At 34.2% G+C, this 15,878-nt stretch overlaps 1 protein-coding gene across 1 annotated transcript in view; it reads left to right on the top strand.

Annotated features, from left to right (window-relative positions):
- The first annotated feature begins 709 nt into the window (after window positions 1–709).
- The window catches only part of LOC131685868 (nephrin), a 548,850-nt gene continuing 533,681 nt past the window's right edge, over window positions 710–15,878 (top strand). Inside the window, exon 1 of the mRNA XM_058969878.1 lies at window positions 710–2,217. The gene's annotated coding sequence lies outside the window, so the exon portion shown is untranslated. The remainder of the gene's footprint in view (window positions 2,218–15,878) is intronic.

Genomic DNA, 15,878 nt, shown 5'->3' on the forward strand with positions numbered 1-15,878 from the left:
TTTATTATTGAAGTGATGTCTGACTGCTTGCAGCAAAAGCCCTGTCGCACCAATGCGCATATTCATTAAAGCTTGTAGCTTTAACAAGCAATTATTGACCTCACGCTATTACTTTTAAGTGGCTTAATTTCGGGGCCCACGGTACATTGAATTCCTGCGAAATAAAACATTCATTAAAATAATATCCGTGTTCCATTTCCGAACGTTCCGGTTGTTCACGATATGTCGGCACTCACTCTCGCAACAATTTCTCAGGTCTCACCAAAATAAACTGTACAAAAGCTCAACAGTTGCTTGATCCGTCCGTACGCTGGAGATTGAGTGATTCAACAGCATAACACAGCAGTGAGTGCTTTGTTTACTTTTTCGCGCGAAAGGACACTGCGCACGATCCACCGCGAGAGTGAGTAACCATGCTTTTAGTACAACACTCACGGGGACCGCTCGTTAGTTCGTTCGTAGGCAACGGTCTCTCAAACGAAGGCAAAAAACCAGCGCATACTTGGGGCCCTTCGCATGGCTGATAAAATAATGATCTGATTTCACACTCCCACTCTCCCGGGAGCATAAATGCTCTCTTTCTTCCTTTCTGTCTCGCTTCTGGTGTCGCCTCTTTTGTGGTGCATCGTAGCATAAATTTTCGTTGGCAACGTTGGACCGGACCGGTGTGTGGCTGGCGTGGTAGGATTCAGTGCAGATCGAACTTGGAAGCGATTCGGTTCGCTGTCGTTTCGTTTAACCCGCGCGTCGATAATCCTATAGGTCGGTGTCAGTAGAACAGAACAGAACCTGTCCCATTCCATGCCATAAGTGGTGGTTTATTCGGTGGTTGCTCGCGTGTGAATTCCGACGGTGAAATACTAGTAGTGCGTGTGGTATCACCCCCTCCTCGCCGTGTGCCGTGTCATGTTTTGGCGGAAGGATAACGTTTGCATCGCCTACTACCCCAAACAGAAGCAAGTGTGAGGAACAAAACAAATAGTGAAAAAAAACAGGAAAAAGCTAACAAACGAAACTCACCTGGTTGGAGTGGTTTAGTGATGTATGGATTTTTTTTTGTATTTCGTCGTATGTTTTGCTCGGTCACCCAGGGTTAATCGATTAATGCTGGTGAGTAGAGCATGGCACGTGGAGGCCGAAACGAGTGCGGTGTGATGCAGAGGATAAATTATGTCAGGATAACAGGATTACTTGTGGTTCACTAAGCCGTTCTTGTTGTTGCTGCTGCTGTTGTTTTTTTACCGTTGTGCTCTAGTTTTGAAGGAAGTCTCGAAAAAGTTTAAGGGATAGTGAATTAATGGAGGTGGATAGTGTCCAGTACTCCCCCAGTACAGCCGATCGATTTATATAATTGAGTGATGATTATCGGCAGTGAGGTGAAGTGGCTTCTCGTTCATCAACGCAAATTACTGTGAGCTGTTTAGTTCGCGGCCAAGCCTGAGTGCAGTGATCAATGCATAATTGAATTGATTTCGAGTTTCCCTACTCGTTCAGAGAGAGCGTCAGTGTAAGTGATAGCATCATTAAAAAAATATCAATGAAATTTGAATGATTAATCGGATTTCCGCAGCTGTGGGATGTGTCGATGAAAAAGAAAAATCCTCGAACAAAAAAGGCCTGTTGAACAACGGAACCACACAGTATCGTTTGGTGTGCAGTGCATACAATATATTCATAAGCACGACCGTTTAATTATGGTAATTGAAAAGCGAAATCCGCGGGGTAGTGAAAATTGACATGCAAACAGGTGGAGCAAATTAAAACCCCAAAACATACACATGAAAGGTCATCCAATAAAGAAGCATCACAAAAGCCCAGTAACTACAACAGGGAATACGTACTGAAAGGGAACACACCCACCTACACCTACTAGTTACTAGTACAACAACAGTACCGAGCGGAAATTGGTAACCGGCTGCTAGTTCGCCTGCTGTGTAATGACACACGCACGCAGTAGGCCAACCGACCTACCTACCTACCTATTTATCCATCAGTGAGTGAGTGGCCGAAGTTATTGTCAGTGAAGTGGAAACAAAAATCGTCACACAGTGAATTATTCAGCGTTGCAGCACCACGTGAACAGATGTTTTCTGCCATATGTGCCATATCAAGCTGAACAGCGTGTGTCGTCGGGTTAGTAGGCTGTGAGTTTTTATACCGATTGGATTCCTGTGCCATCGAATGGGAGCGGGAGTGCGATTGATGCTTGGATATTGGGTTAGTGATTTGTATAATTTTAAATATATAGAACAATTACACTCCAGCTTGTGATGTGTACTTATTTTCATTATTATTATCGCATCATTGCACTTGCTAACGGTAACTTTTGTCAACATAAGCTGCATACTCATTTAATTAATTGTCAATAATGGAAAGGTTACAGTAAATTGAGTTGGATGTTAGGATGAATTATTAATTGTCGCACACAGTTCAAAAGTTTCCATGTGGTATGCCTGTGGATTAAGCGGGGAATTCGATCGTTTGATTCCGCAGTTCACTGCGTTCGGAATTCGTTTTTTACAAGCAAGAAAAATTGGAATTTGATGATGGCTCTCACTGCAACAATGGATGTGATAAATGTTGAGTTTACACCAATTAATTAAATTATCGGAATTCTTAGAATTAAACTGTCCCGGAGAACAGGTTTCTATGTAGCTTCCAAATAATGTACAGTGATAAATTTTTGATATTTATTTCGAAAAAACTGGTGTGCTCTCTTTTGATAGCCGTCATTATATGCTATTATTTGTTTATACTGTTACAGGTAAGACTCGATTATCCATAGTGCTCGAAAAAATTTCACTCAGGATAATCGAATTAAACAATTTTGCTCTCGTTATACATTCGAAAAATACTACAGTGAAAACCCGTTTTTATGAGCCCCTAATTTTGTCAGGTTTTCGACCTGATTTCGTTAACCAGCCAGAGTTATGAGACTATGTATACGGAATAATGTTAAATATTTTCACAGCTTCTGTTTAAAAAAGAAAATAAATAAATATGTTTTGTCATTGCCCCCATTTTGTCAACCAAAGTTACACCAAAGGGGCTGATAAAAACGGATTTTCGAAGTATAAAGTATAAAAAGATCTAACCGTGGCAATTAGTGATTGCAACGATTTTTATCAAAAATTGCTCGCAATACTGTTCGTCATAATTTCTAATGTTTCTATGTTTGCGAGTCTGTGCAACTCGTTTGTTCTAAACCACGGAGACGCTTTAAAATTATTTTCAGAATTTTGTTCTGAGTCCTTTGAAGCGTTTTCTTTCTGATAGCACAACAACTTGCCCAAATTAACAATGCATGTAGCGTTGTCAGTATATAATTTAATAGTTTATTTTTAGGCAGAGCCCAAAAGTCCTGCTTAAAAGAGGGTGTAAACATTTTATATGTTTGTTGCATTTCGCTTGGATTCCTTCAATGTGATCCTTAAAAGTATGCTTTTTGTCGTAAATCAAATCCAAGCATTTAACTTGATCGCACCACGTTAAACTCCAACCATTAAATTTAGCAATATGGTTAATACTAGTTTTAAAACAAGAAACTCTTGGCTTATGCAAAAACACAATCAATAGTGTTTTTACCACATTATTGGAAATTTTTCATTTTTTCAGGATATCATTGAAAATATTCAAGCTTCGTTGCAGTCGCATGCAGATTGTCCGAAGACTCCTACCTGAGGCAGAGATGCAGGTATTATCACAGAAACGTTACTGTTTACAGCTTCTGCGTAGATTTTTAAGATCAGATGTAAAACTATTATGTAGGATTGGTGCGACACTCGACCCCTGAGGGACGCCTGCTTTAACGAGTAGGTTATTAGATTTACAATTCTGATAAGATACCTGCAAAATACAATGAGTAAGATATTTTTTATCTTAAATGGAAAAGTGAAATCCACATTTTGGAAATTGATCCTTTATGCTAAACACTTTTACCCTTTTAAAGTCTAGAGTTTTAATTGTGTTAGTAACTCTTTAATTATGTTAGTAACTCAAACAAGCTGATGAGTAGTAGAATGTCCAATATGAAATCCAATCTGCTCGGGAAGAAAAATAGAATTCTCATTGATATGTGTTATTTTAGTTAGGATGATTTTTCAAATAATAGAGTAAACTAATTAGTCGATAGCTAGATGGCATTTTTCATCTTTCAGGATAGTATGCTCATCTAAAACATTAGTTGTATATTTTTACCAAGATGATTTCGGGAAGGTTTTTAAGAAGAATGTTAAAAATTCCATCATAACCAGGAGCTTTCATATTTTTTTTTTACTTTTTCCAGATGAACTTAATCTTATCATAGTTTGTTTCAACAATCTCCTCTAGCTACAATACTTGATTTGAAGCGTTTTCCTATTAAGACTTCGTTTATTTTTGGAATTTCAACCAAATGTAATATGTTTTATTATTAGTTCGAATAGCAAAAATTTCGCATGAATTAATTAAATTTAATTTTTCTGGTGCATAAGCACATATTAATGGATCGTTTTACATTTTCTCTTCTTATCGATCGTTTTGTAAATATCCATGAACCATAATGTAACGTTCGATATATGAATTAATACATAGCATTTCTAATGTTAATTTTTACATCTTCTATGGACCAAGAAAAATTGTTTTGGAAACATTTTCATCAAATTTTATGGAACTTTTTCTAACATTTTATTGCTCCATTTTGTAATACCGTGGAACATTTTTGTCGATATTATGGAACATATCGACGTGTTTTAATGCACATTGTTAATATTCTATGGATCAATGTCAGTTAATTTATGGCGCAAAATGTAACATTTTATGGAACATTTCCAATATTTTTATGGGGCATTGGTTGATTTTAATTTCTCTTTTATTACTATTTTAGTGCTCTTTTGCGACAATTTTATGGTTCAATTTTACATAATCTATGGATCAAATCACCCTTTTTTATGGATCATTCACACTGTTTTATGGATTTTCAGTTTTGTTTTATGGAACATGGACAACTTTTTTATGGATCGTTTTTCAATGTTTTATCATTTTTGTTGTTTTAGCGGCGCAAACTTAGCAACATTAGCAAATTGAAAATGTTCAAGCTTCTACTACTTGAAGTGTTTCCTGTGCTTTTAAAATTTTGTAGATACAGTAGGATTCCGTTTTTGGTAACAATATTTTTTTTTCAGTTGCCAAAACTGGAACCGTGCCAAAAATGGAATCTTACCTTAAAAGCTTTTAGTTTTAATTTGTAACATCATATATGTTACAAGAACATTAATTATATAAAAATATGTGAAATGGAATGAAATAATAGAAAAAATCAACAAATTTAACTTTATTCGCTATGCCCGCCCCCATAAAATATAGTAAATATGACTCCTATGTTTGGAAATAAAGTCAAAAGCGATATCCATTATTACAACAAAATGATTATTGAGCATTTTTCGAAAGATTTACTATGAGCAAAAATAATGTTGCCAAAAACGAAACTTTTGTGTTGCCAAGAATGGAGCATGCCAAAAACGGAATCTTACTGTACCAAGTTTTGAAGAAAAACTAATGAAAAACACCAAAAATTACACTTTTTACTAAGTTTTAAAGCTTCTGTCGCTCTTATAATCCACAACTAACTAAACTTATCCATTTGGATCTCAAGAAAAATAAAAAAATGCTGAAAAAAATCTATGACAGTTCAGGAGCACTTCAACAAGCATAAATTTGAAATTTCACCTAAAAAACGGCCCATTTTTCGAAAAATCAAAATTCGCCACCAGTAGAGAGCGTTTTAGCAAATTCACTCCGGAGAAGAAAGTGGTCCTGATTCCCTAACCTTTCATTTAAGAAGTGAGTCCGATAACTTTTTTAACATGGTGTCATTTTGGGACACCCTAGTGGACATGATTCGTTTATATAGTGTCTCAGCAATCTATGAGGAAAATGATCGTGTTAGCCATGATTTCATAAACGCAGAATAACCATAATCAATTCGACCATCAACCGTACTAGTTTCTACATTTAGCGACGAGAATAACTTTAACTAGCCATTGTTTGAAGTGGCACGTTAAATCGGCAATTTTGCAGTTACAGGAAGGATCAGACAATTTCGATTATACTTTTGGAATATGGCGTGATAAATGGACAGCTCAAGAGGTTTCAAATATCTCATTGATAAAACGACAAAGAAGACGGTTTCAATTGTACTGGTTCGTAGGGACGATTCCTCTTGAAGCCACGATTTGAGCTTGCCCTTGTTAAGAAATGTCTCTCTCGGAGACATTCAGGGATGCCCCTCATAAACGAGGCTCTTTGTACACATGATTGCATATCTGTCCTATTTACATTGGGATTTTCTAATTTTAAAATACAATAACAGATTTAAGGGATGAACCCAATATTTCAAGGAATATTTTCGGTTTTCAAAAGCTCAGGAAAGTTTCCGGTGTTCAAACCTGATATAAAAATTATGGATACATTTAGGGAATTTTCGCTCTCAGGGACGCTTCTTTTCAAATAAGGTCCGGTGTTCTGAGAGAAAAAAATGTCGAAAAACAACAGAACTCAATTGGTTGTAAAGTAGAAAATGTACATAGTTACGGTTGATGTGTGTACGTAACAGTCAGCATAACTAGATTAATATTGAGAGAATTATACAACCGATGATGTAGTGAACCCACTATCGGTGCAAGGGCTGCGCCAGTGGCTGCAGTTGATTTTAACAGCCAATCTAAATGTTGCTAGCAATTTATCGCTGTATGAAGGGCCAAAAAGGGTTCGATCCATAAGCAGAAGTTCTTATGCGCGCACCACAGGGACAAGAATCTCCTTCCTATAATAAAATCCTAAAGCGACATTTGCAATACTCGTTAAGACACTACCTGATTGTTTGTGTGAGAAGAGCGCGTCAAAGTTACTGTGCCGTGACAGATGGTAATACTACCCTTAACTACATAATTCCGAAGGATTAGGGAGTCAGTGTAAACATTACTATTTTCTGACTAGGGACAGGCGTTACACGTACCCCAATCCATGATACAGTTCGTATGATGCCCTGATGCACCCTCCCTTCCCAAAAATTTCAATTATATAACAAAATTAAAACGATGAATGTAGTGAATATAAAAGGAAAATTTATGAATGTAATAAAAAATACGTATGATAAATATAATGTGCAATAAAATGATTGAATGATTCAAATATATAATTAGTATGGTTCATGAAGTACGCAAAACTCAAAAGTGTAATATACCGTACATGATTGAAATAAATATGGCAATCTAATAGATACAATAAAAACAATTTTTGTGTGAAAATATAAGTATAAATAAAGACATTATAACTATTGTAATGACTATGATATTGTATTTCAAAAATAATACTGATATATAATACATAATTATTACTATTTAAAATGCAATGTTATGAAGATAATGTATATAATGCATATAATGAATCATAAGCAATACCATATAATAATAAATAAATAGTTATTTTGCACATAAGAAATATAATACCTGTAATAAATTTAATGAAGGAGGACGAATAATATTGAAATATTTCACACATGCTCCTGAAATAATATGTTTGTAATGCAATGAAGATAAATGAGCATAAATTCATAATAAATATGAAAAAATGAATGGAAAAAAGAAAAAAATATTGTATATTTGTGTCATGTATCTTGTATTTGTACCGATATATCAACGTTTAATCTCGTATTCGATGGCAGGGCTGCTGTTCTCCGAAAAAAAGAAAACGCTTGGAACAATATGCTGTTATTACCGAGGCCCGTCTAGCCAGAAAACATCCTCTGGGGAATGAAGGTACAACTGATTCATGTTACCGCCAGAGATCGTGGAATTCTCTGGAATGAAGGAACTCGCTATTAAATGTGTCCATACGATAACATTTGATACTCTGGGTAGCCAGCTGCCGTGAACTAGTCATAGTTATTACTTGTTGTAGGAATACGAAATTTTTCGATTTGCGATGCGCAAGTAATGTTCCGAATTACCGACAATGGAGACTGCCACCTACATTCCGTTGAATCACATCCGTCAGATTTTTTTTCGACGATATTTTGAATAAAAAGCGAGTAACATGGAGCCAATATATTATTCCAGTTTTTTGCAAATCAATACAATCGATAATTAGGATTACATACGTAATAGATTTTTCCCCAGAAAATACCTTATACTAAAATAAAATTGTCTGTAACTTGAAGACGCGTAAAATTTGATTGATATCATTTCATCAATCTCTAACTCTCTAAAATAAATTATTTCATAGAAGGAAATACACAAGAATTGCACCGTAACAATATCTTGAAGAAGGGAAACTCTTATTTTAATGTCGCTCAAACATGTGATATGCACGCCAATTACAAGCAACCATATCCGCTGGAGTATCGCTGTTGTTAGGATTATGATGAGAAACATAACTACTAGGGATAGCTAAGACAACAGGTCTGCTGTTCTGAATGGAGATATAAAATGTTGGAGTTATTTAAGAAAAAAATTCATAGTAATTATCCAAATGGAGCGAAAATAAATTAGCAGATAAGAAGAAATCGCAGAAATTGAGACCCGGAACCCCATCAAAATAAAATGAATATGATAAATGAAATAGAGCTCATTGCAATTCGAACGATTTTTTTGTGGGACACTAGTAATTTAAATCTGTCCAACCAATAATATCGCTTAACCATGGAATCTCTTAATGTCTGTAAGACATTCCACATTGGAGAACTTGGTAAACTCGTAGAAAGAGAACAACGGAGACTACATCTGAAATCATTTGAATCTGATAAAACCGAAGCAAACCGATGATCCTATTATCAAAATATTATATGTTGTTATCGGAACAATTTCACCGGTGAAACATCTCTCACAGCGTCCTGTGTCCACCAAAACTGGCGAAAATCGTAGCAGATGAGCCAATTGGACCCCGTTGGAAATGCTGGCGCGAACAGTTTGAGGTGTATCTGGCCTGGAAAGATATTGTTGACCTGGATGAAAAATACCAGACATTGATTATGTTTGGTGATTCTGGTGTAAGAAACTTCGTTGGCCACGAACAAGTAAATGAGGAACCTATTGTCTAGCCCTGCTGGAAGAGGATTTCATACCAAGATTGTCTAAAACATACGAAATGCATAAGTTTATAGAGATGAAGCCAGCCATCAGAGAGTATATTGATGCGTTCATAAAAAAAAATTAAAAAAACATGTGCTTCATTGAAATTTAGGAGAACAGTTAAAAGTATGATTCTGGACAGACAATCACCACCACCGTTAACACACCGTTGAAGCGGATATATTTAGAAAAAGACTTTACACTGGAAAAAGTTCTTAACATCTAACGTACGCATGAATCAGTTCATCAACAGTTGAGTGAATGGGAGGACAGAGTAGGAAATCTGATTAGTGCTGTGGATGCTTAAACTCAACAAAATGGGGATGAAATACAAAATTTTGGAATAGCTACAGTGAGATTCCGTTTTTGGCAACATTCTTGTTGTACATAATAAGTCTTTTAAAAATGTGCAATAAATATTTTTTGTATCAATTGACATCACATTTGGCTTTATTTCCAAACATGGTAGTCATATTAACCCTCAAAGGCGCAAATCATTCTTTTTTCAAATTTTGTTAAAATTGTCTCATAGTTTCAATACATTACTGTGATAATTTTGAGATTATTTTCGCAATGTAATTTTGAAACAGCTTTATGCATTTAAGGGTTAACTATATTTTACACTATACATGTGGTATTTAATGAATACAATAAGTATTGAAATGTATTATTTAGGTTATAAATGGTTTCAGTGTAACTAGTGTCTGACGGAATCAATTTTTATAGTAAGACCCAGAGCCTGAGATTTTAAGAGTCAAGTGCAGAGGAATGCGCTACACTGCATCATAAGATTTGTTCTGGAGTAAATTTTCAATTGAACCTTAGTAACATTGCGAGCCTCTTTCTCTTTCGATTACGACCTCAGTACAAAACTTGGCACTATATTTTCAGTACATATCGAAAGCTCACCATAGTGCGCTCCAAAGCCGTATTTAAGAATACAAAACTGATAGCTCCCAAATAATTTGTTTCAGCTTTATGATGTCTTTGGCAAATTTGTAATTTTTTTGCCAATTTTTTTAAATGAATGGAATTAGGGTGGTCCTTGTGGTTAAGGTGTTCAAAGTATTGACTGTTAAGATGTGTGAAGTTTAGCTGTGCAATGCCCTACAATATAGGGTAAGGTGGGGCAAATCCGACCTAGTAAATGGTTTTGGCTGTAAAATGCTCATTTTACATCGAATCAAGTCGTTTTATATACCAAATTTAAGGCTAGACTTCTGGGCAACTTTCTATATATAGCATTTTACTCGTATCTGTCGAAAATTTGGAGATACAAGCATGTTACGAAAAAGTTCATTTTTGCTGTTTTCAAAAATGGTGGGTAAACCCGACCGTCTATCTTTTTGGTTGATTTAGTACAGATATTACCCAAATTTTATGGTTGTTCAATGATAAATTGAAGAATGTTATGTTATTCAATTGTAACATGAAGAAAATGGAATGCAATGTCAATCTTGGAATGTCAAAATCACTAGCAGTAGCAAGTAAAAATATTCCCATTTGCATTGGAACGATTGCTCGACGAATACTATATTCATCACGTTTTTATTGTTTTCGTTTGTAATTATGAACCATTGTGCAAAAAAATAATAAATAATAATAATAAAAATATTTTTTAAATTGATAAATAAACATTTTCATAGCAAAAAAGCGGTCGGATTTACCCCACTATTTAATGGTCGGATTTGCCCCACCGCGTCATTTTTCATTACGAAGCGATTAATAAAATTATAAAAAAAATTGGACCAAATTCATCTATGCACTTTGTAGGGCTCAAATCAAAGAATTTAGATCTACTTACATTTTTTATGCTATCACTTTAACAATCAGAAATATCCTGTAGTCAATGATGCACAAAAGTCAAATCAAAAGTTGTAAAAACACACTTTTTGTCGTATGAGCATCTCAATGTAGACTAATAAAATGCTGTCATACCACCATTATGATTATTTTCGATGCTCTACACGACATATTAGTCCGCGTAGTGCTTCTGATTTTCGGTAACAGAGGGGGTCGGGTTTCAGAAATCAGAATATATTGGCTCAAATGGCACGTTTCCCGTCGGGTTTACCCAACGGTCGGATTTGCCCCACCTTACCCTATAATTGGGACAAGATACTAAACGCATCTGCTGGAGTTACTGTCCAAAATTGGAATGCGTATCAGAACATTTTTTAATGCAAACCACCTTCTTTGGTAATCTTGAATGAAATGATTGAGCTGCTTCAGGGTAGTGTGCAATTATTTTCGATAAAATTTGAAAACATGATATATGGAATCCATTTCCGTTACATTAAGGTCAGCATCATTGCGAATTAAGTATGAATCAAAATCAAGCAGATAATGGACGAAATGTGCAGCGATGGATGAAGTCTAGCATCGATTTCCTGTTACGAGCGAGTATCTGTCAGAATCTGAATTTCTTGATTTTAAGGTCCTTCACAAATCCAGCGTGCGTCTTTGAAAGCGACTTTCAAAGAGTTTGAATGCGAATGTTAGGACATGATATGACGGATACAGCATTCTGTATTACTTTTTATACATCCAAAAATTAAAATATCCGGGCATGCAAAATTTACGATAAAGCAGATATTACAGTTCCGGTAAAACAAATTATACGAAGTATGCATTCGATGAACCGACCAAATATTTTTGCAGATGCTCTAGAAACATTTCTTATTTTAAATAGCTTTTGAGTTAAGCACAATACCTTTACAAACAATTTTTAACACAAACAGTGATTGATTTTTTAAGAAAGTAACACTATTTCCATAACTAAGTTGTGTTTGCAGGCCCTTTCATTTAAGATCTAACTATTAAAATGAACTGTTAAAAGAACGATTAAAAAATCTGATCAGTCGGCTCATCGGTTGAAGAGATATCTTGCGCTCCGCTAACGCTACTGTAAGGAAATGCTTCGGAACAACGGCCGGCAAATTCATCCATTTTTGCATGAAAATACGCACATTCTTTAGCAGTGGCTAGGGTAAGACTTGGACTTGAAAAAAACCACAAAAAAACATCTGCGAGCTTAAGCTGTATATTCCATTGATCTTAAAATCAGTTGAAAAAGCATAATTTGCAATCAGTACGCACCCCAAATGTTTACCGGTCAAAATATTTCCTAAGCCTTTTGGAATAAATTAAAAATCTTTTTCCCGAATCCCGGGAATGAGAAAACATAATTTCCCGGGAATCGGAAATCCCAGGATGGAAGCTCTATACACAACCCTTTAATTTTTTGATTTATTGAATTCCCTGTCTTCGCAACTGCTGGATTATTATCGAAAGTAATTATTAGAAAGAAAAAGAAAACTTCTCAACCTTCTATTGAGGGTTGCCACACCGGTTTTTAACGAAATTAGTTTCAAATGAAAGGCCTAACGTTACCATTCGACAGTATTATTTTTGTTTTTCGATATGTTGTTTACTTTCTGAGATATGGGCGATTATGCCAAAATACAAAGGGTTTAAAGCTAATAACTTTCAAGCAAAGCAATCCAGCTATATTTTGTGCTAAAGATTGTCAAAATCTGTTCACGAACGGCGGAGATATTAAACATTTTGTATTTTTATTCCTCGCTTACCAATTTCCACTAACTAAAAATGAGATCGTTACATACAGAGTATTGCTTTACGGGTGTTTTAGGGGCAAAACTAAATTGATTATGCATATCGTGATATGAAAACACATCGGCGTGATTCAAGGAACTCGATTCCGAAAATATTTTGTGAATTTACTTAATAATTAATCAACTATTTCGTAAAAATTAATACACAAGTTTACTTCAAAGACAAAACAATGTTTAAATTTACCTAAAAATGAAAATTTGTCCATTAATTTGGATTTGTCCAAAATTTGGATTAAGAATTGTGTTTAGTCGTGAGATAGACGTTGGATGGTATATGAAAGCACAAATCACAAAATAATCCACCTAGTGGTGAGAAAATAGATTTCTAATATAATTCATATTCATATTATACTCGTAAAAAGTAAAACGAATTTCACGAATTCCAAAACCATTCTTTCAGAATATACTGAAGTGTTTGTGAAAATCCCATTTTAAAGAACATTCAAGAAGATCAGAACGTTCATCTTTTCTTGACGGTGTTTTCAGATTATCTGGTTTGTTCAAGAAATCTAGAAATCAGGAATTTGACTTGGAATTAAATTATGTCTTTTTGGTCACAGATATCTGGAAAATGATTTTTGTACAGAATAGACTTTCCAGGTCCAGTATTTTAACGCGTAGTTGGAAATATTAAACTGAAACAATGCTACCTGTAATTAGTGTTCATTTGCATTGAAGTATATAGAAGAGAGTGTCAACTGTCTAGGTTATGTTGACAATTATATTATTGTCGATGGCACAAAAGCCGTACATTCAGTCGTTTACACTGCAGTCTCTTTCCATCCATCCTTATCACTTCAAAATTGTTTCTTTCGAAATTCTCGTTCTGGAGATATGGGTTAATGAGTCCGACACAAATCAATACCATGACAAAGGAATGGTTCAAACTACCAGAGTAAGTTTTTTAATTAATCGAAAAGTCAGGGGTCATTGAAAGTGTCCCTGAACTGCGTTTGAGACACGAACATTCTTAAAATTACAAGTCGTATTTTTTCGCAAATAAATTAGCTTCAGTCACATAGATCATGAAAAATGTATATTGGGCATTGCAGTACAACTCAGTATCAGTTCTAGTTACACAATAATATGCATGACATAAATTTGGTGACGTCAACTATCTGTCCAATGCATAAACTTTGATTGTAATCCACCAAATTTACGTGCATGAGCATTCAAACGAAACGTCTATAGAATTGTCCAATGTCTCCTAATTTTGGCATTGAAGCTTCAATTGAAGCGTTCTAAGCATATGGCAAATTTGGGCAATTGAAACCATCGCTATAAGTTAAAAGCATCCTTTTACTAGGATAGTATAGTTCGGTAGTACAGGGGTCTTTGGGCGCCATTTTTTTCCCCGGATCTAATTTGTGGATTATTTAGAATTTGGTCCGTTTTTTTCATAAAAGTGTAATTCAGTACAATGAATATGCATTTTCAAGCCAATAAAGGTGTTCTCAATTTTTAAATCACACATTTGAGCATATGTTTCACTCAAAACTCAGTAGAGACACAACATTTTTTGTCTTCAAACAACCATATTACCCAATTTTAATTACCCAAGGATTTCCGTAATTATAGTATATACAAACCCTCTGTATAAAATTGAAATAAATTGGAGTTGATGTAGTTTTCGGTATTTGGTCACTCTTCTTAGTGCAACGTTTCGAAGGAATAACTCGTCATCCTCTAACGATGAGGTGCTATTCCTTCGAAACGTTGCACTGAGGAGAGTTACCATATATTAAAGCAGGGTTTGAACATAAATTAGTTATAGTTTTCTCATAATACAACTATTTTGCAAATTTTGCCAGGACGCCAATAATCATCTTTTTCAAGTAGAATGTTTGCTTCCGCAAGTGGGTCTATTCTACACTAAAATGGAAAACTATTTATAGGAAAACAGAAGACAAAAATAGGTTTGTTTTCTTTAATATGAACAAATAAATCGCAAGATTAAATTCGCTTGAATACTAACACTTATTTCAGATTAGTTAAGGAACTTATGACACATCTTGGAAATGTATTTGGAACTGCAACTGATAATTTTAACGCCATAATTAGTATAACATTTTGTTATTTTAAAAAAAACGACTTACGCGTTAATTTTTCGTGAAATTCGTTTTTACTTCATTTAACTAACTTTTTTAAATTTTATTCTATATACTCATTTTTTCCAGATCATTCATTGCATGAATTATATTCGTTCTGTTTATTTTTTAAATTTTAAAAAATTAGTTTTAGTTATTGAAGTTACTGCAATTGTTCTGATAGGATTTCACTGGAACAGTGTTGTCAGAGACATTTTCAGTTATCGGTAAAAAATTATATTTTGATATACCTTCGTTGTCTTCAAATATTGTTGAAAACTGATACATTTTATCAATGCAGACTGCTTTGCACTTTTAAGAAAAACGGTTTTGGAATCATATATGTGCTAGAAAAATAATGGGTATTAAAGGGGTCTTTTTATCCATATTATTTGGTTTTATTCATATTATTTATTTAATTTATTTTAATCATATTATAAAATTGTTAATTTTCCCAGTTCACATATTGTATTCAGTTTCTTCATTTTATTAATTCGGTTTAATTTGTTCTTTTTAATTATTGCAAGACAGTTAGTTAGCTTCAAACAATTTAATTTACTCTTTAATTTTCTAAACTTTTCTAATATTATCTAATTTTTATTTGAGTTAATTTTATTTATTTTATTATTTGATTTATATTAATATTATCATGTCATGGATAACTTTTTTTGTTTCATATTTATTTCAAATTTTTATTTGTTTTATTATTTTTCTTTATTTTATTCAGTTTATTCGAAGTGTTATTCACGCAGTACTCGAAACTGTGCTTATCTCACATCTAGTTGCTTGCCAACTTTGCGTGTGCTCGGCAAACAGTGAAATGTGTAAGAAATGTCTCATCTCACTGATAGGTGGATTAAATCGGTTTTTGTTTTCCATTTGGTCCGTTTTTGTTCAATCCATACCTTCCAAAATTATTCATTTTTTCGTCATTCCATCTTTCCAATATTCCAATTTTTAAAATCTTATAGTCCATTTTTTTTAATTTCTTCATGTTTATTTTATTTTTGTCTTTTATATCTATTCCTCTACTTTTGTGGATTCTTAAT

The sequence above is a fragment of the Topomyia yanbarensis genome, chromosome 2 (assembly GCF_030247195.1).
Source record: "Topomyia yanbarensis strain Yona2022 chromosome 2, ASM3024719v1, whole genome shotgun sequence".
Taxonomy (NCBI): domain Eukaryota; kingdom Metazoa; phylum Arthropoda; class Insecta; order Diptera; family Culicidae; genus Topomyia; species Topomyia yanbarensis.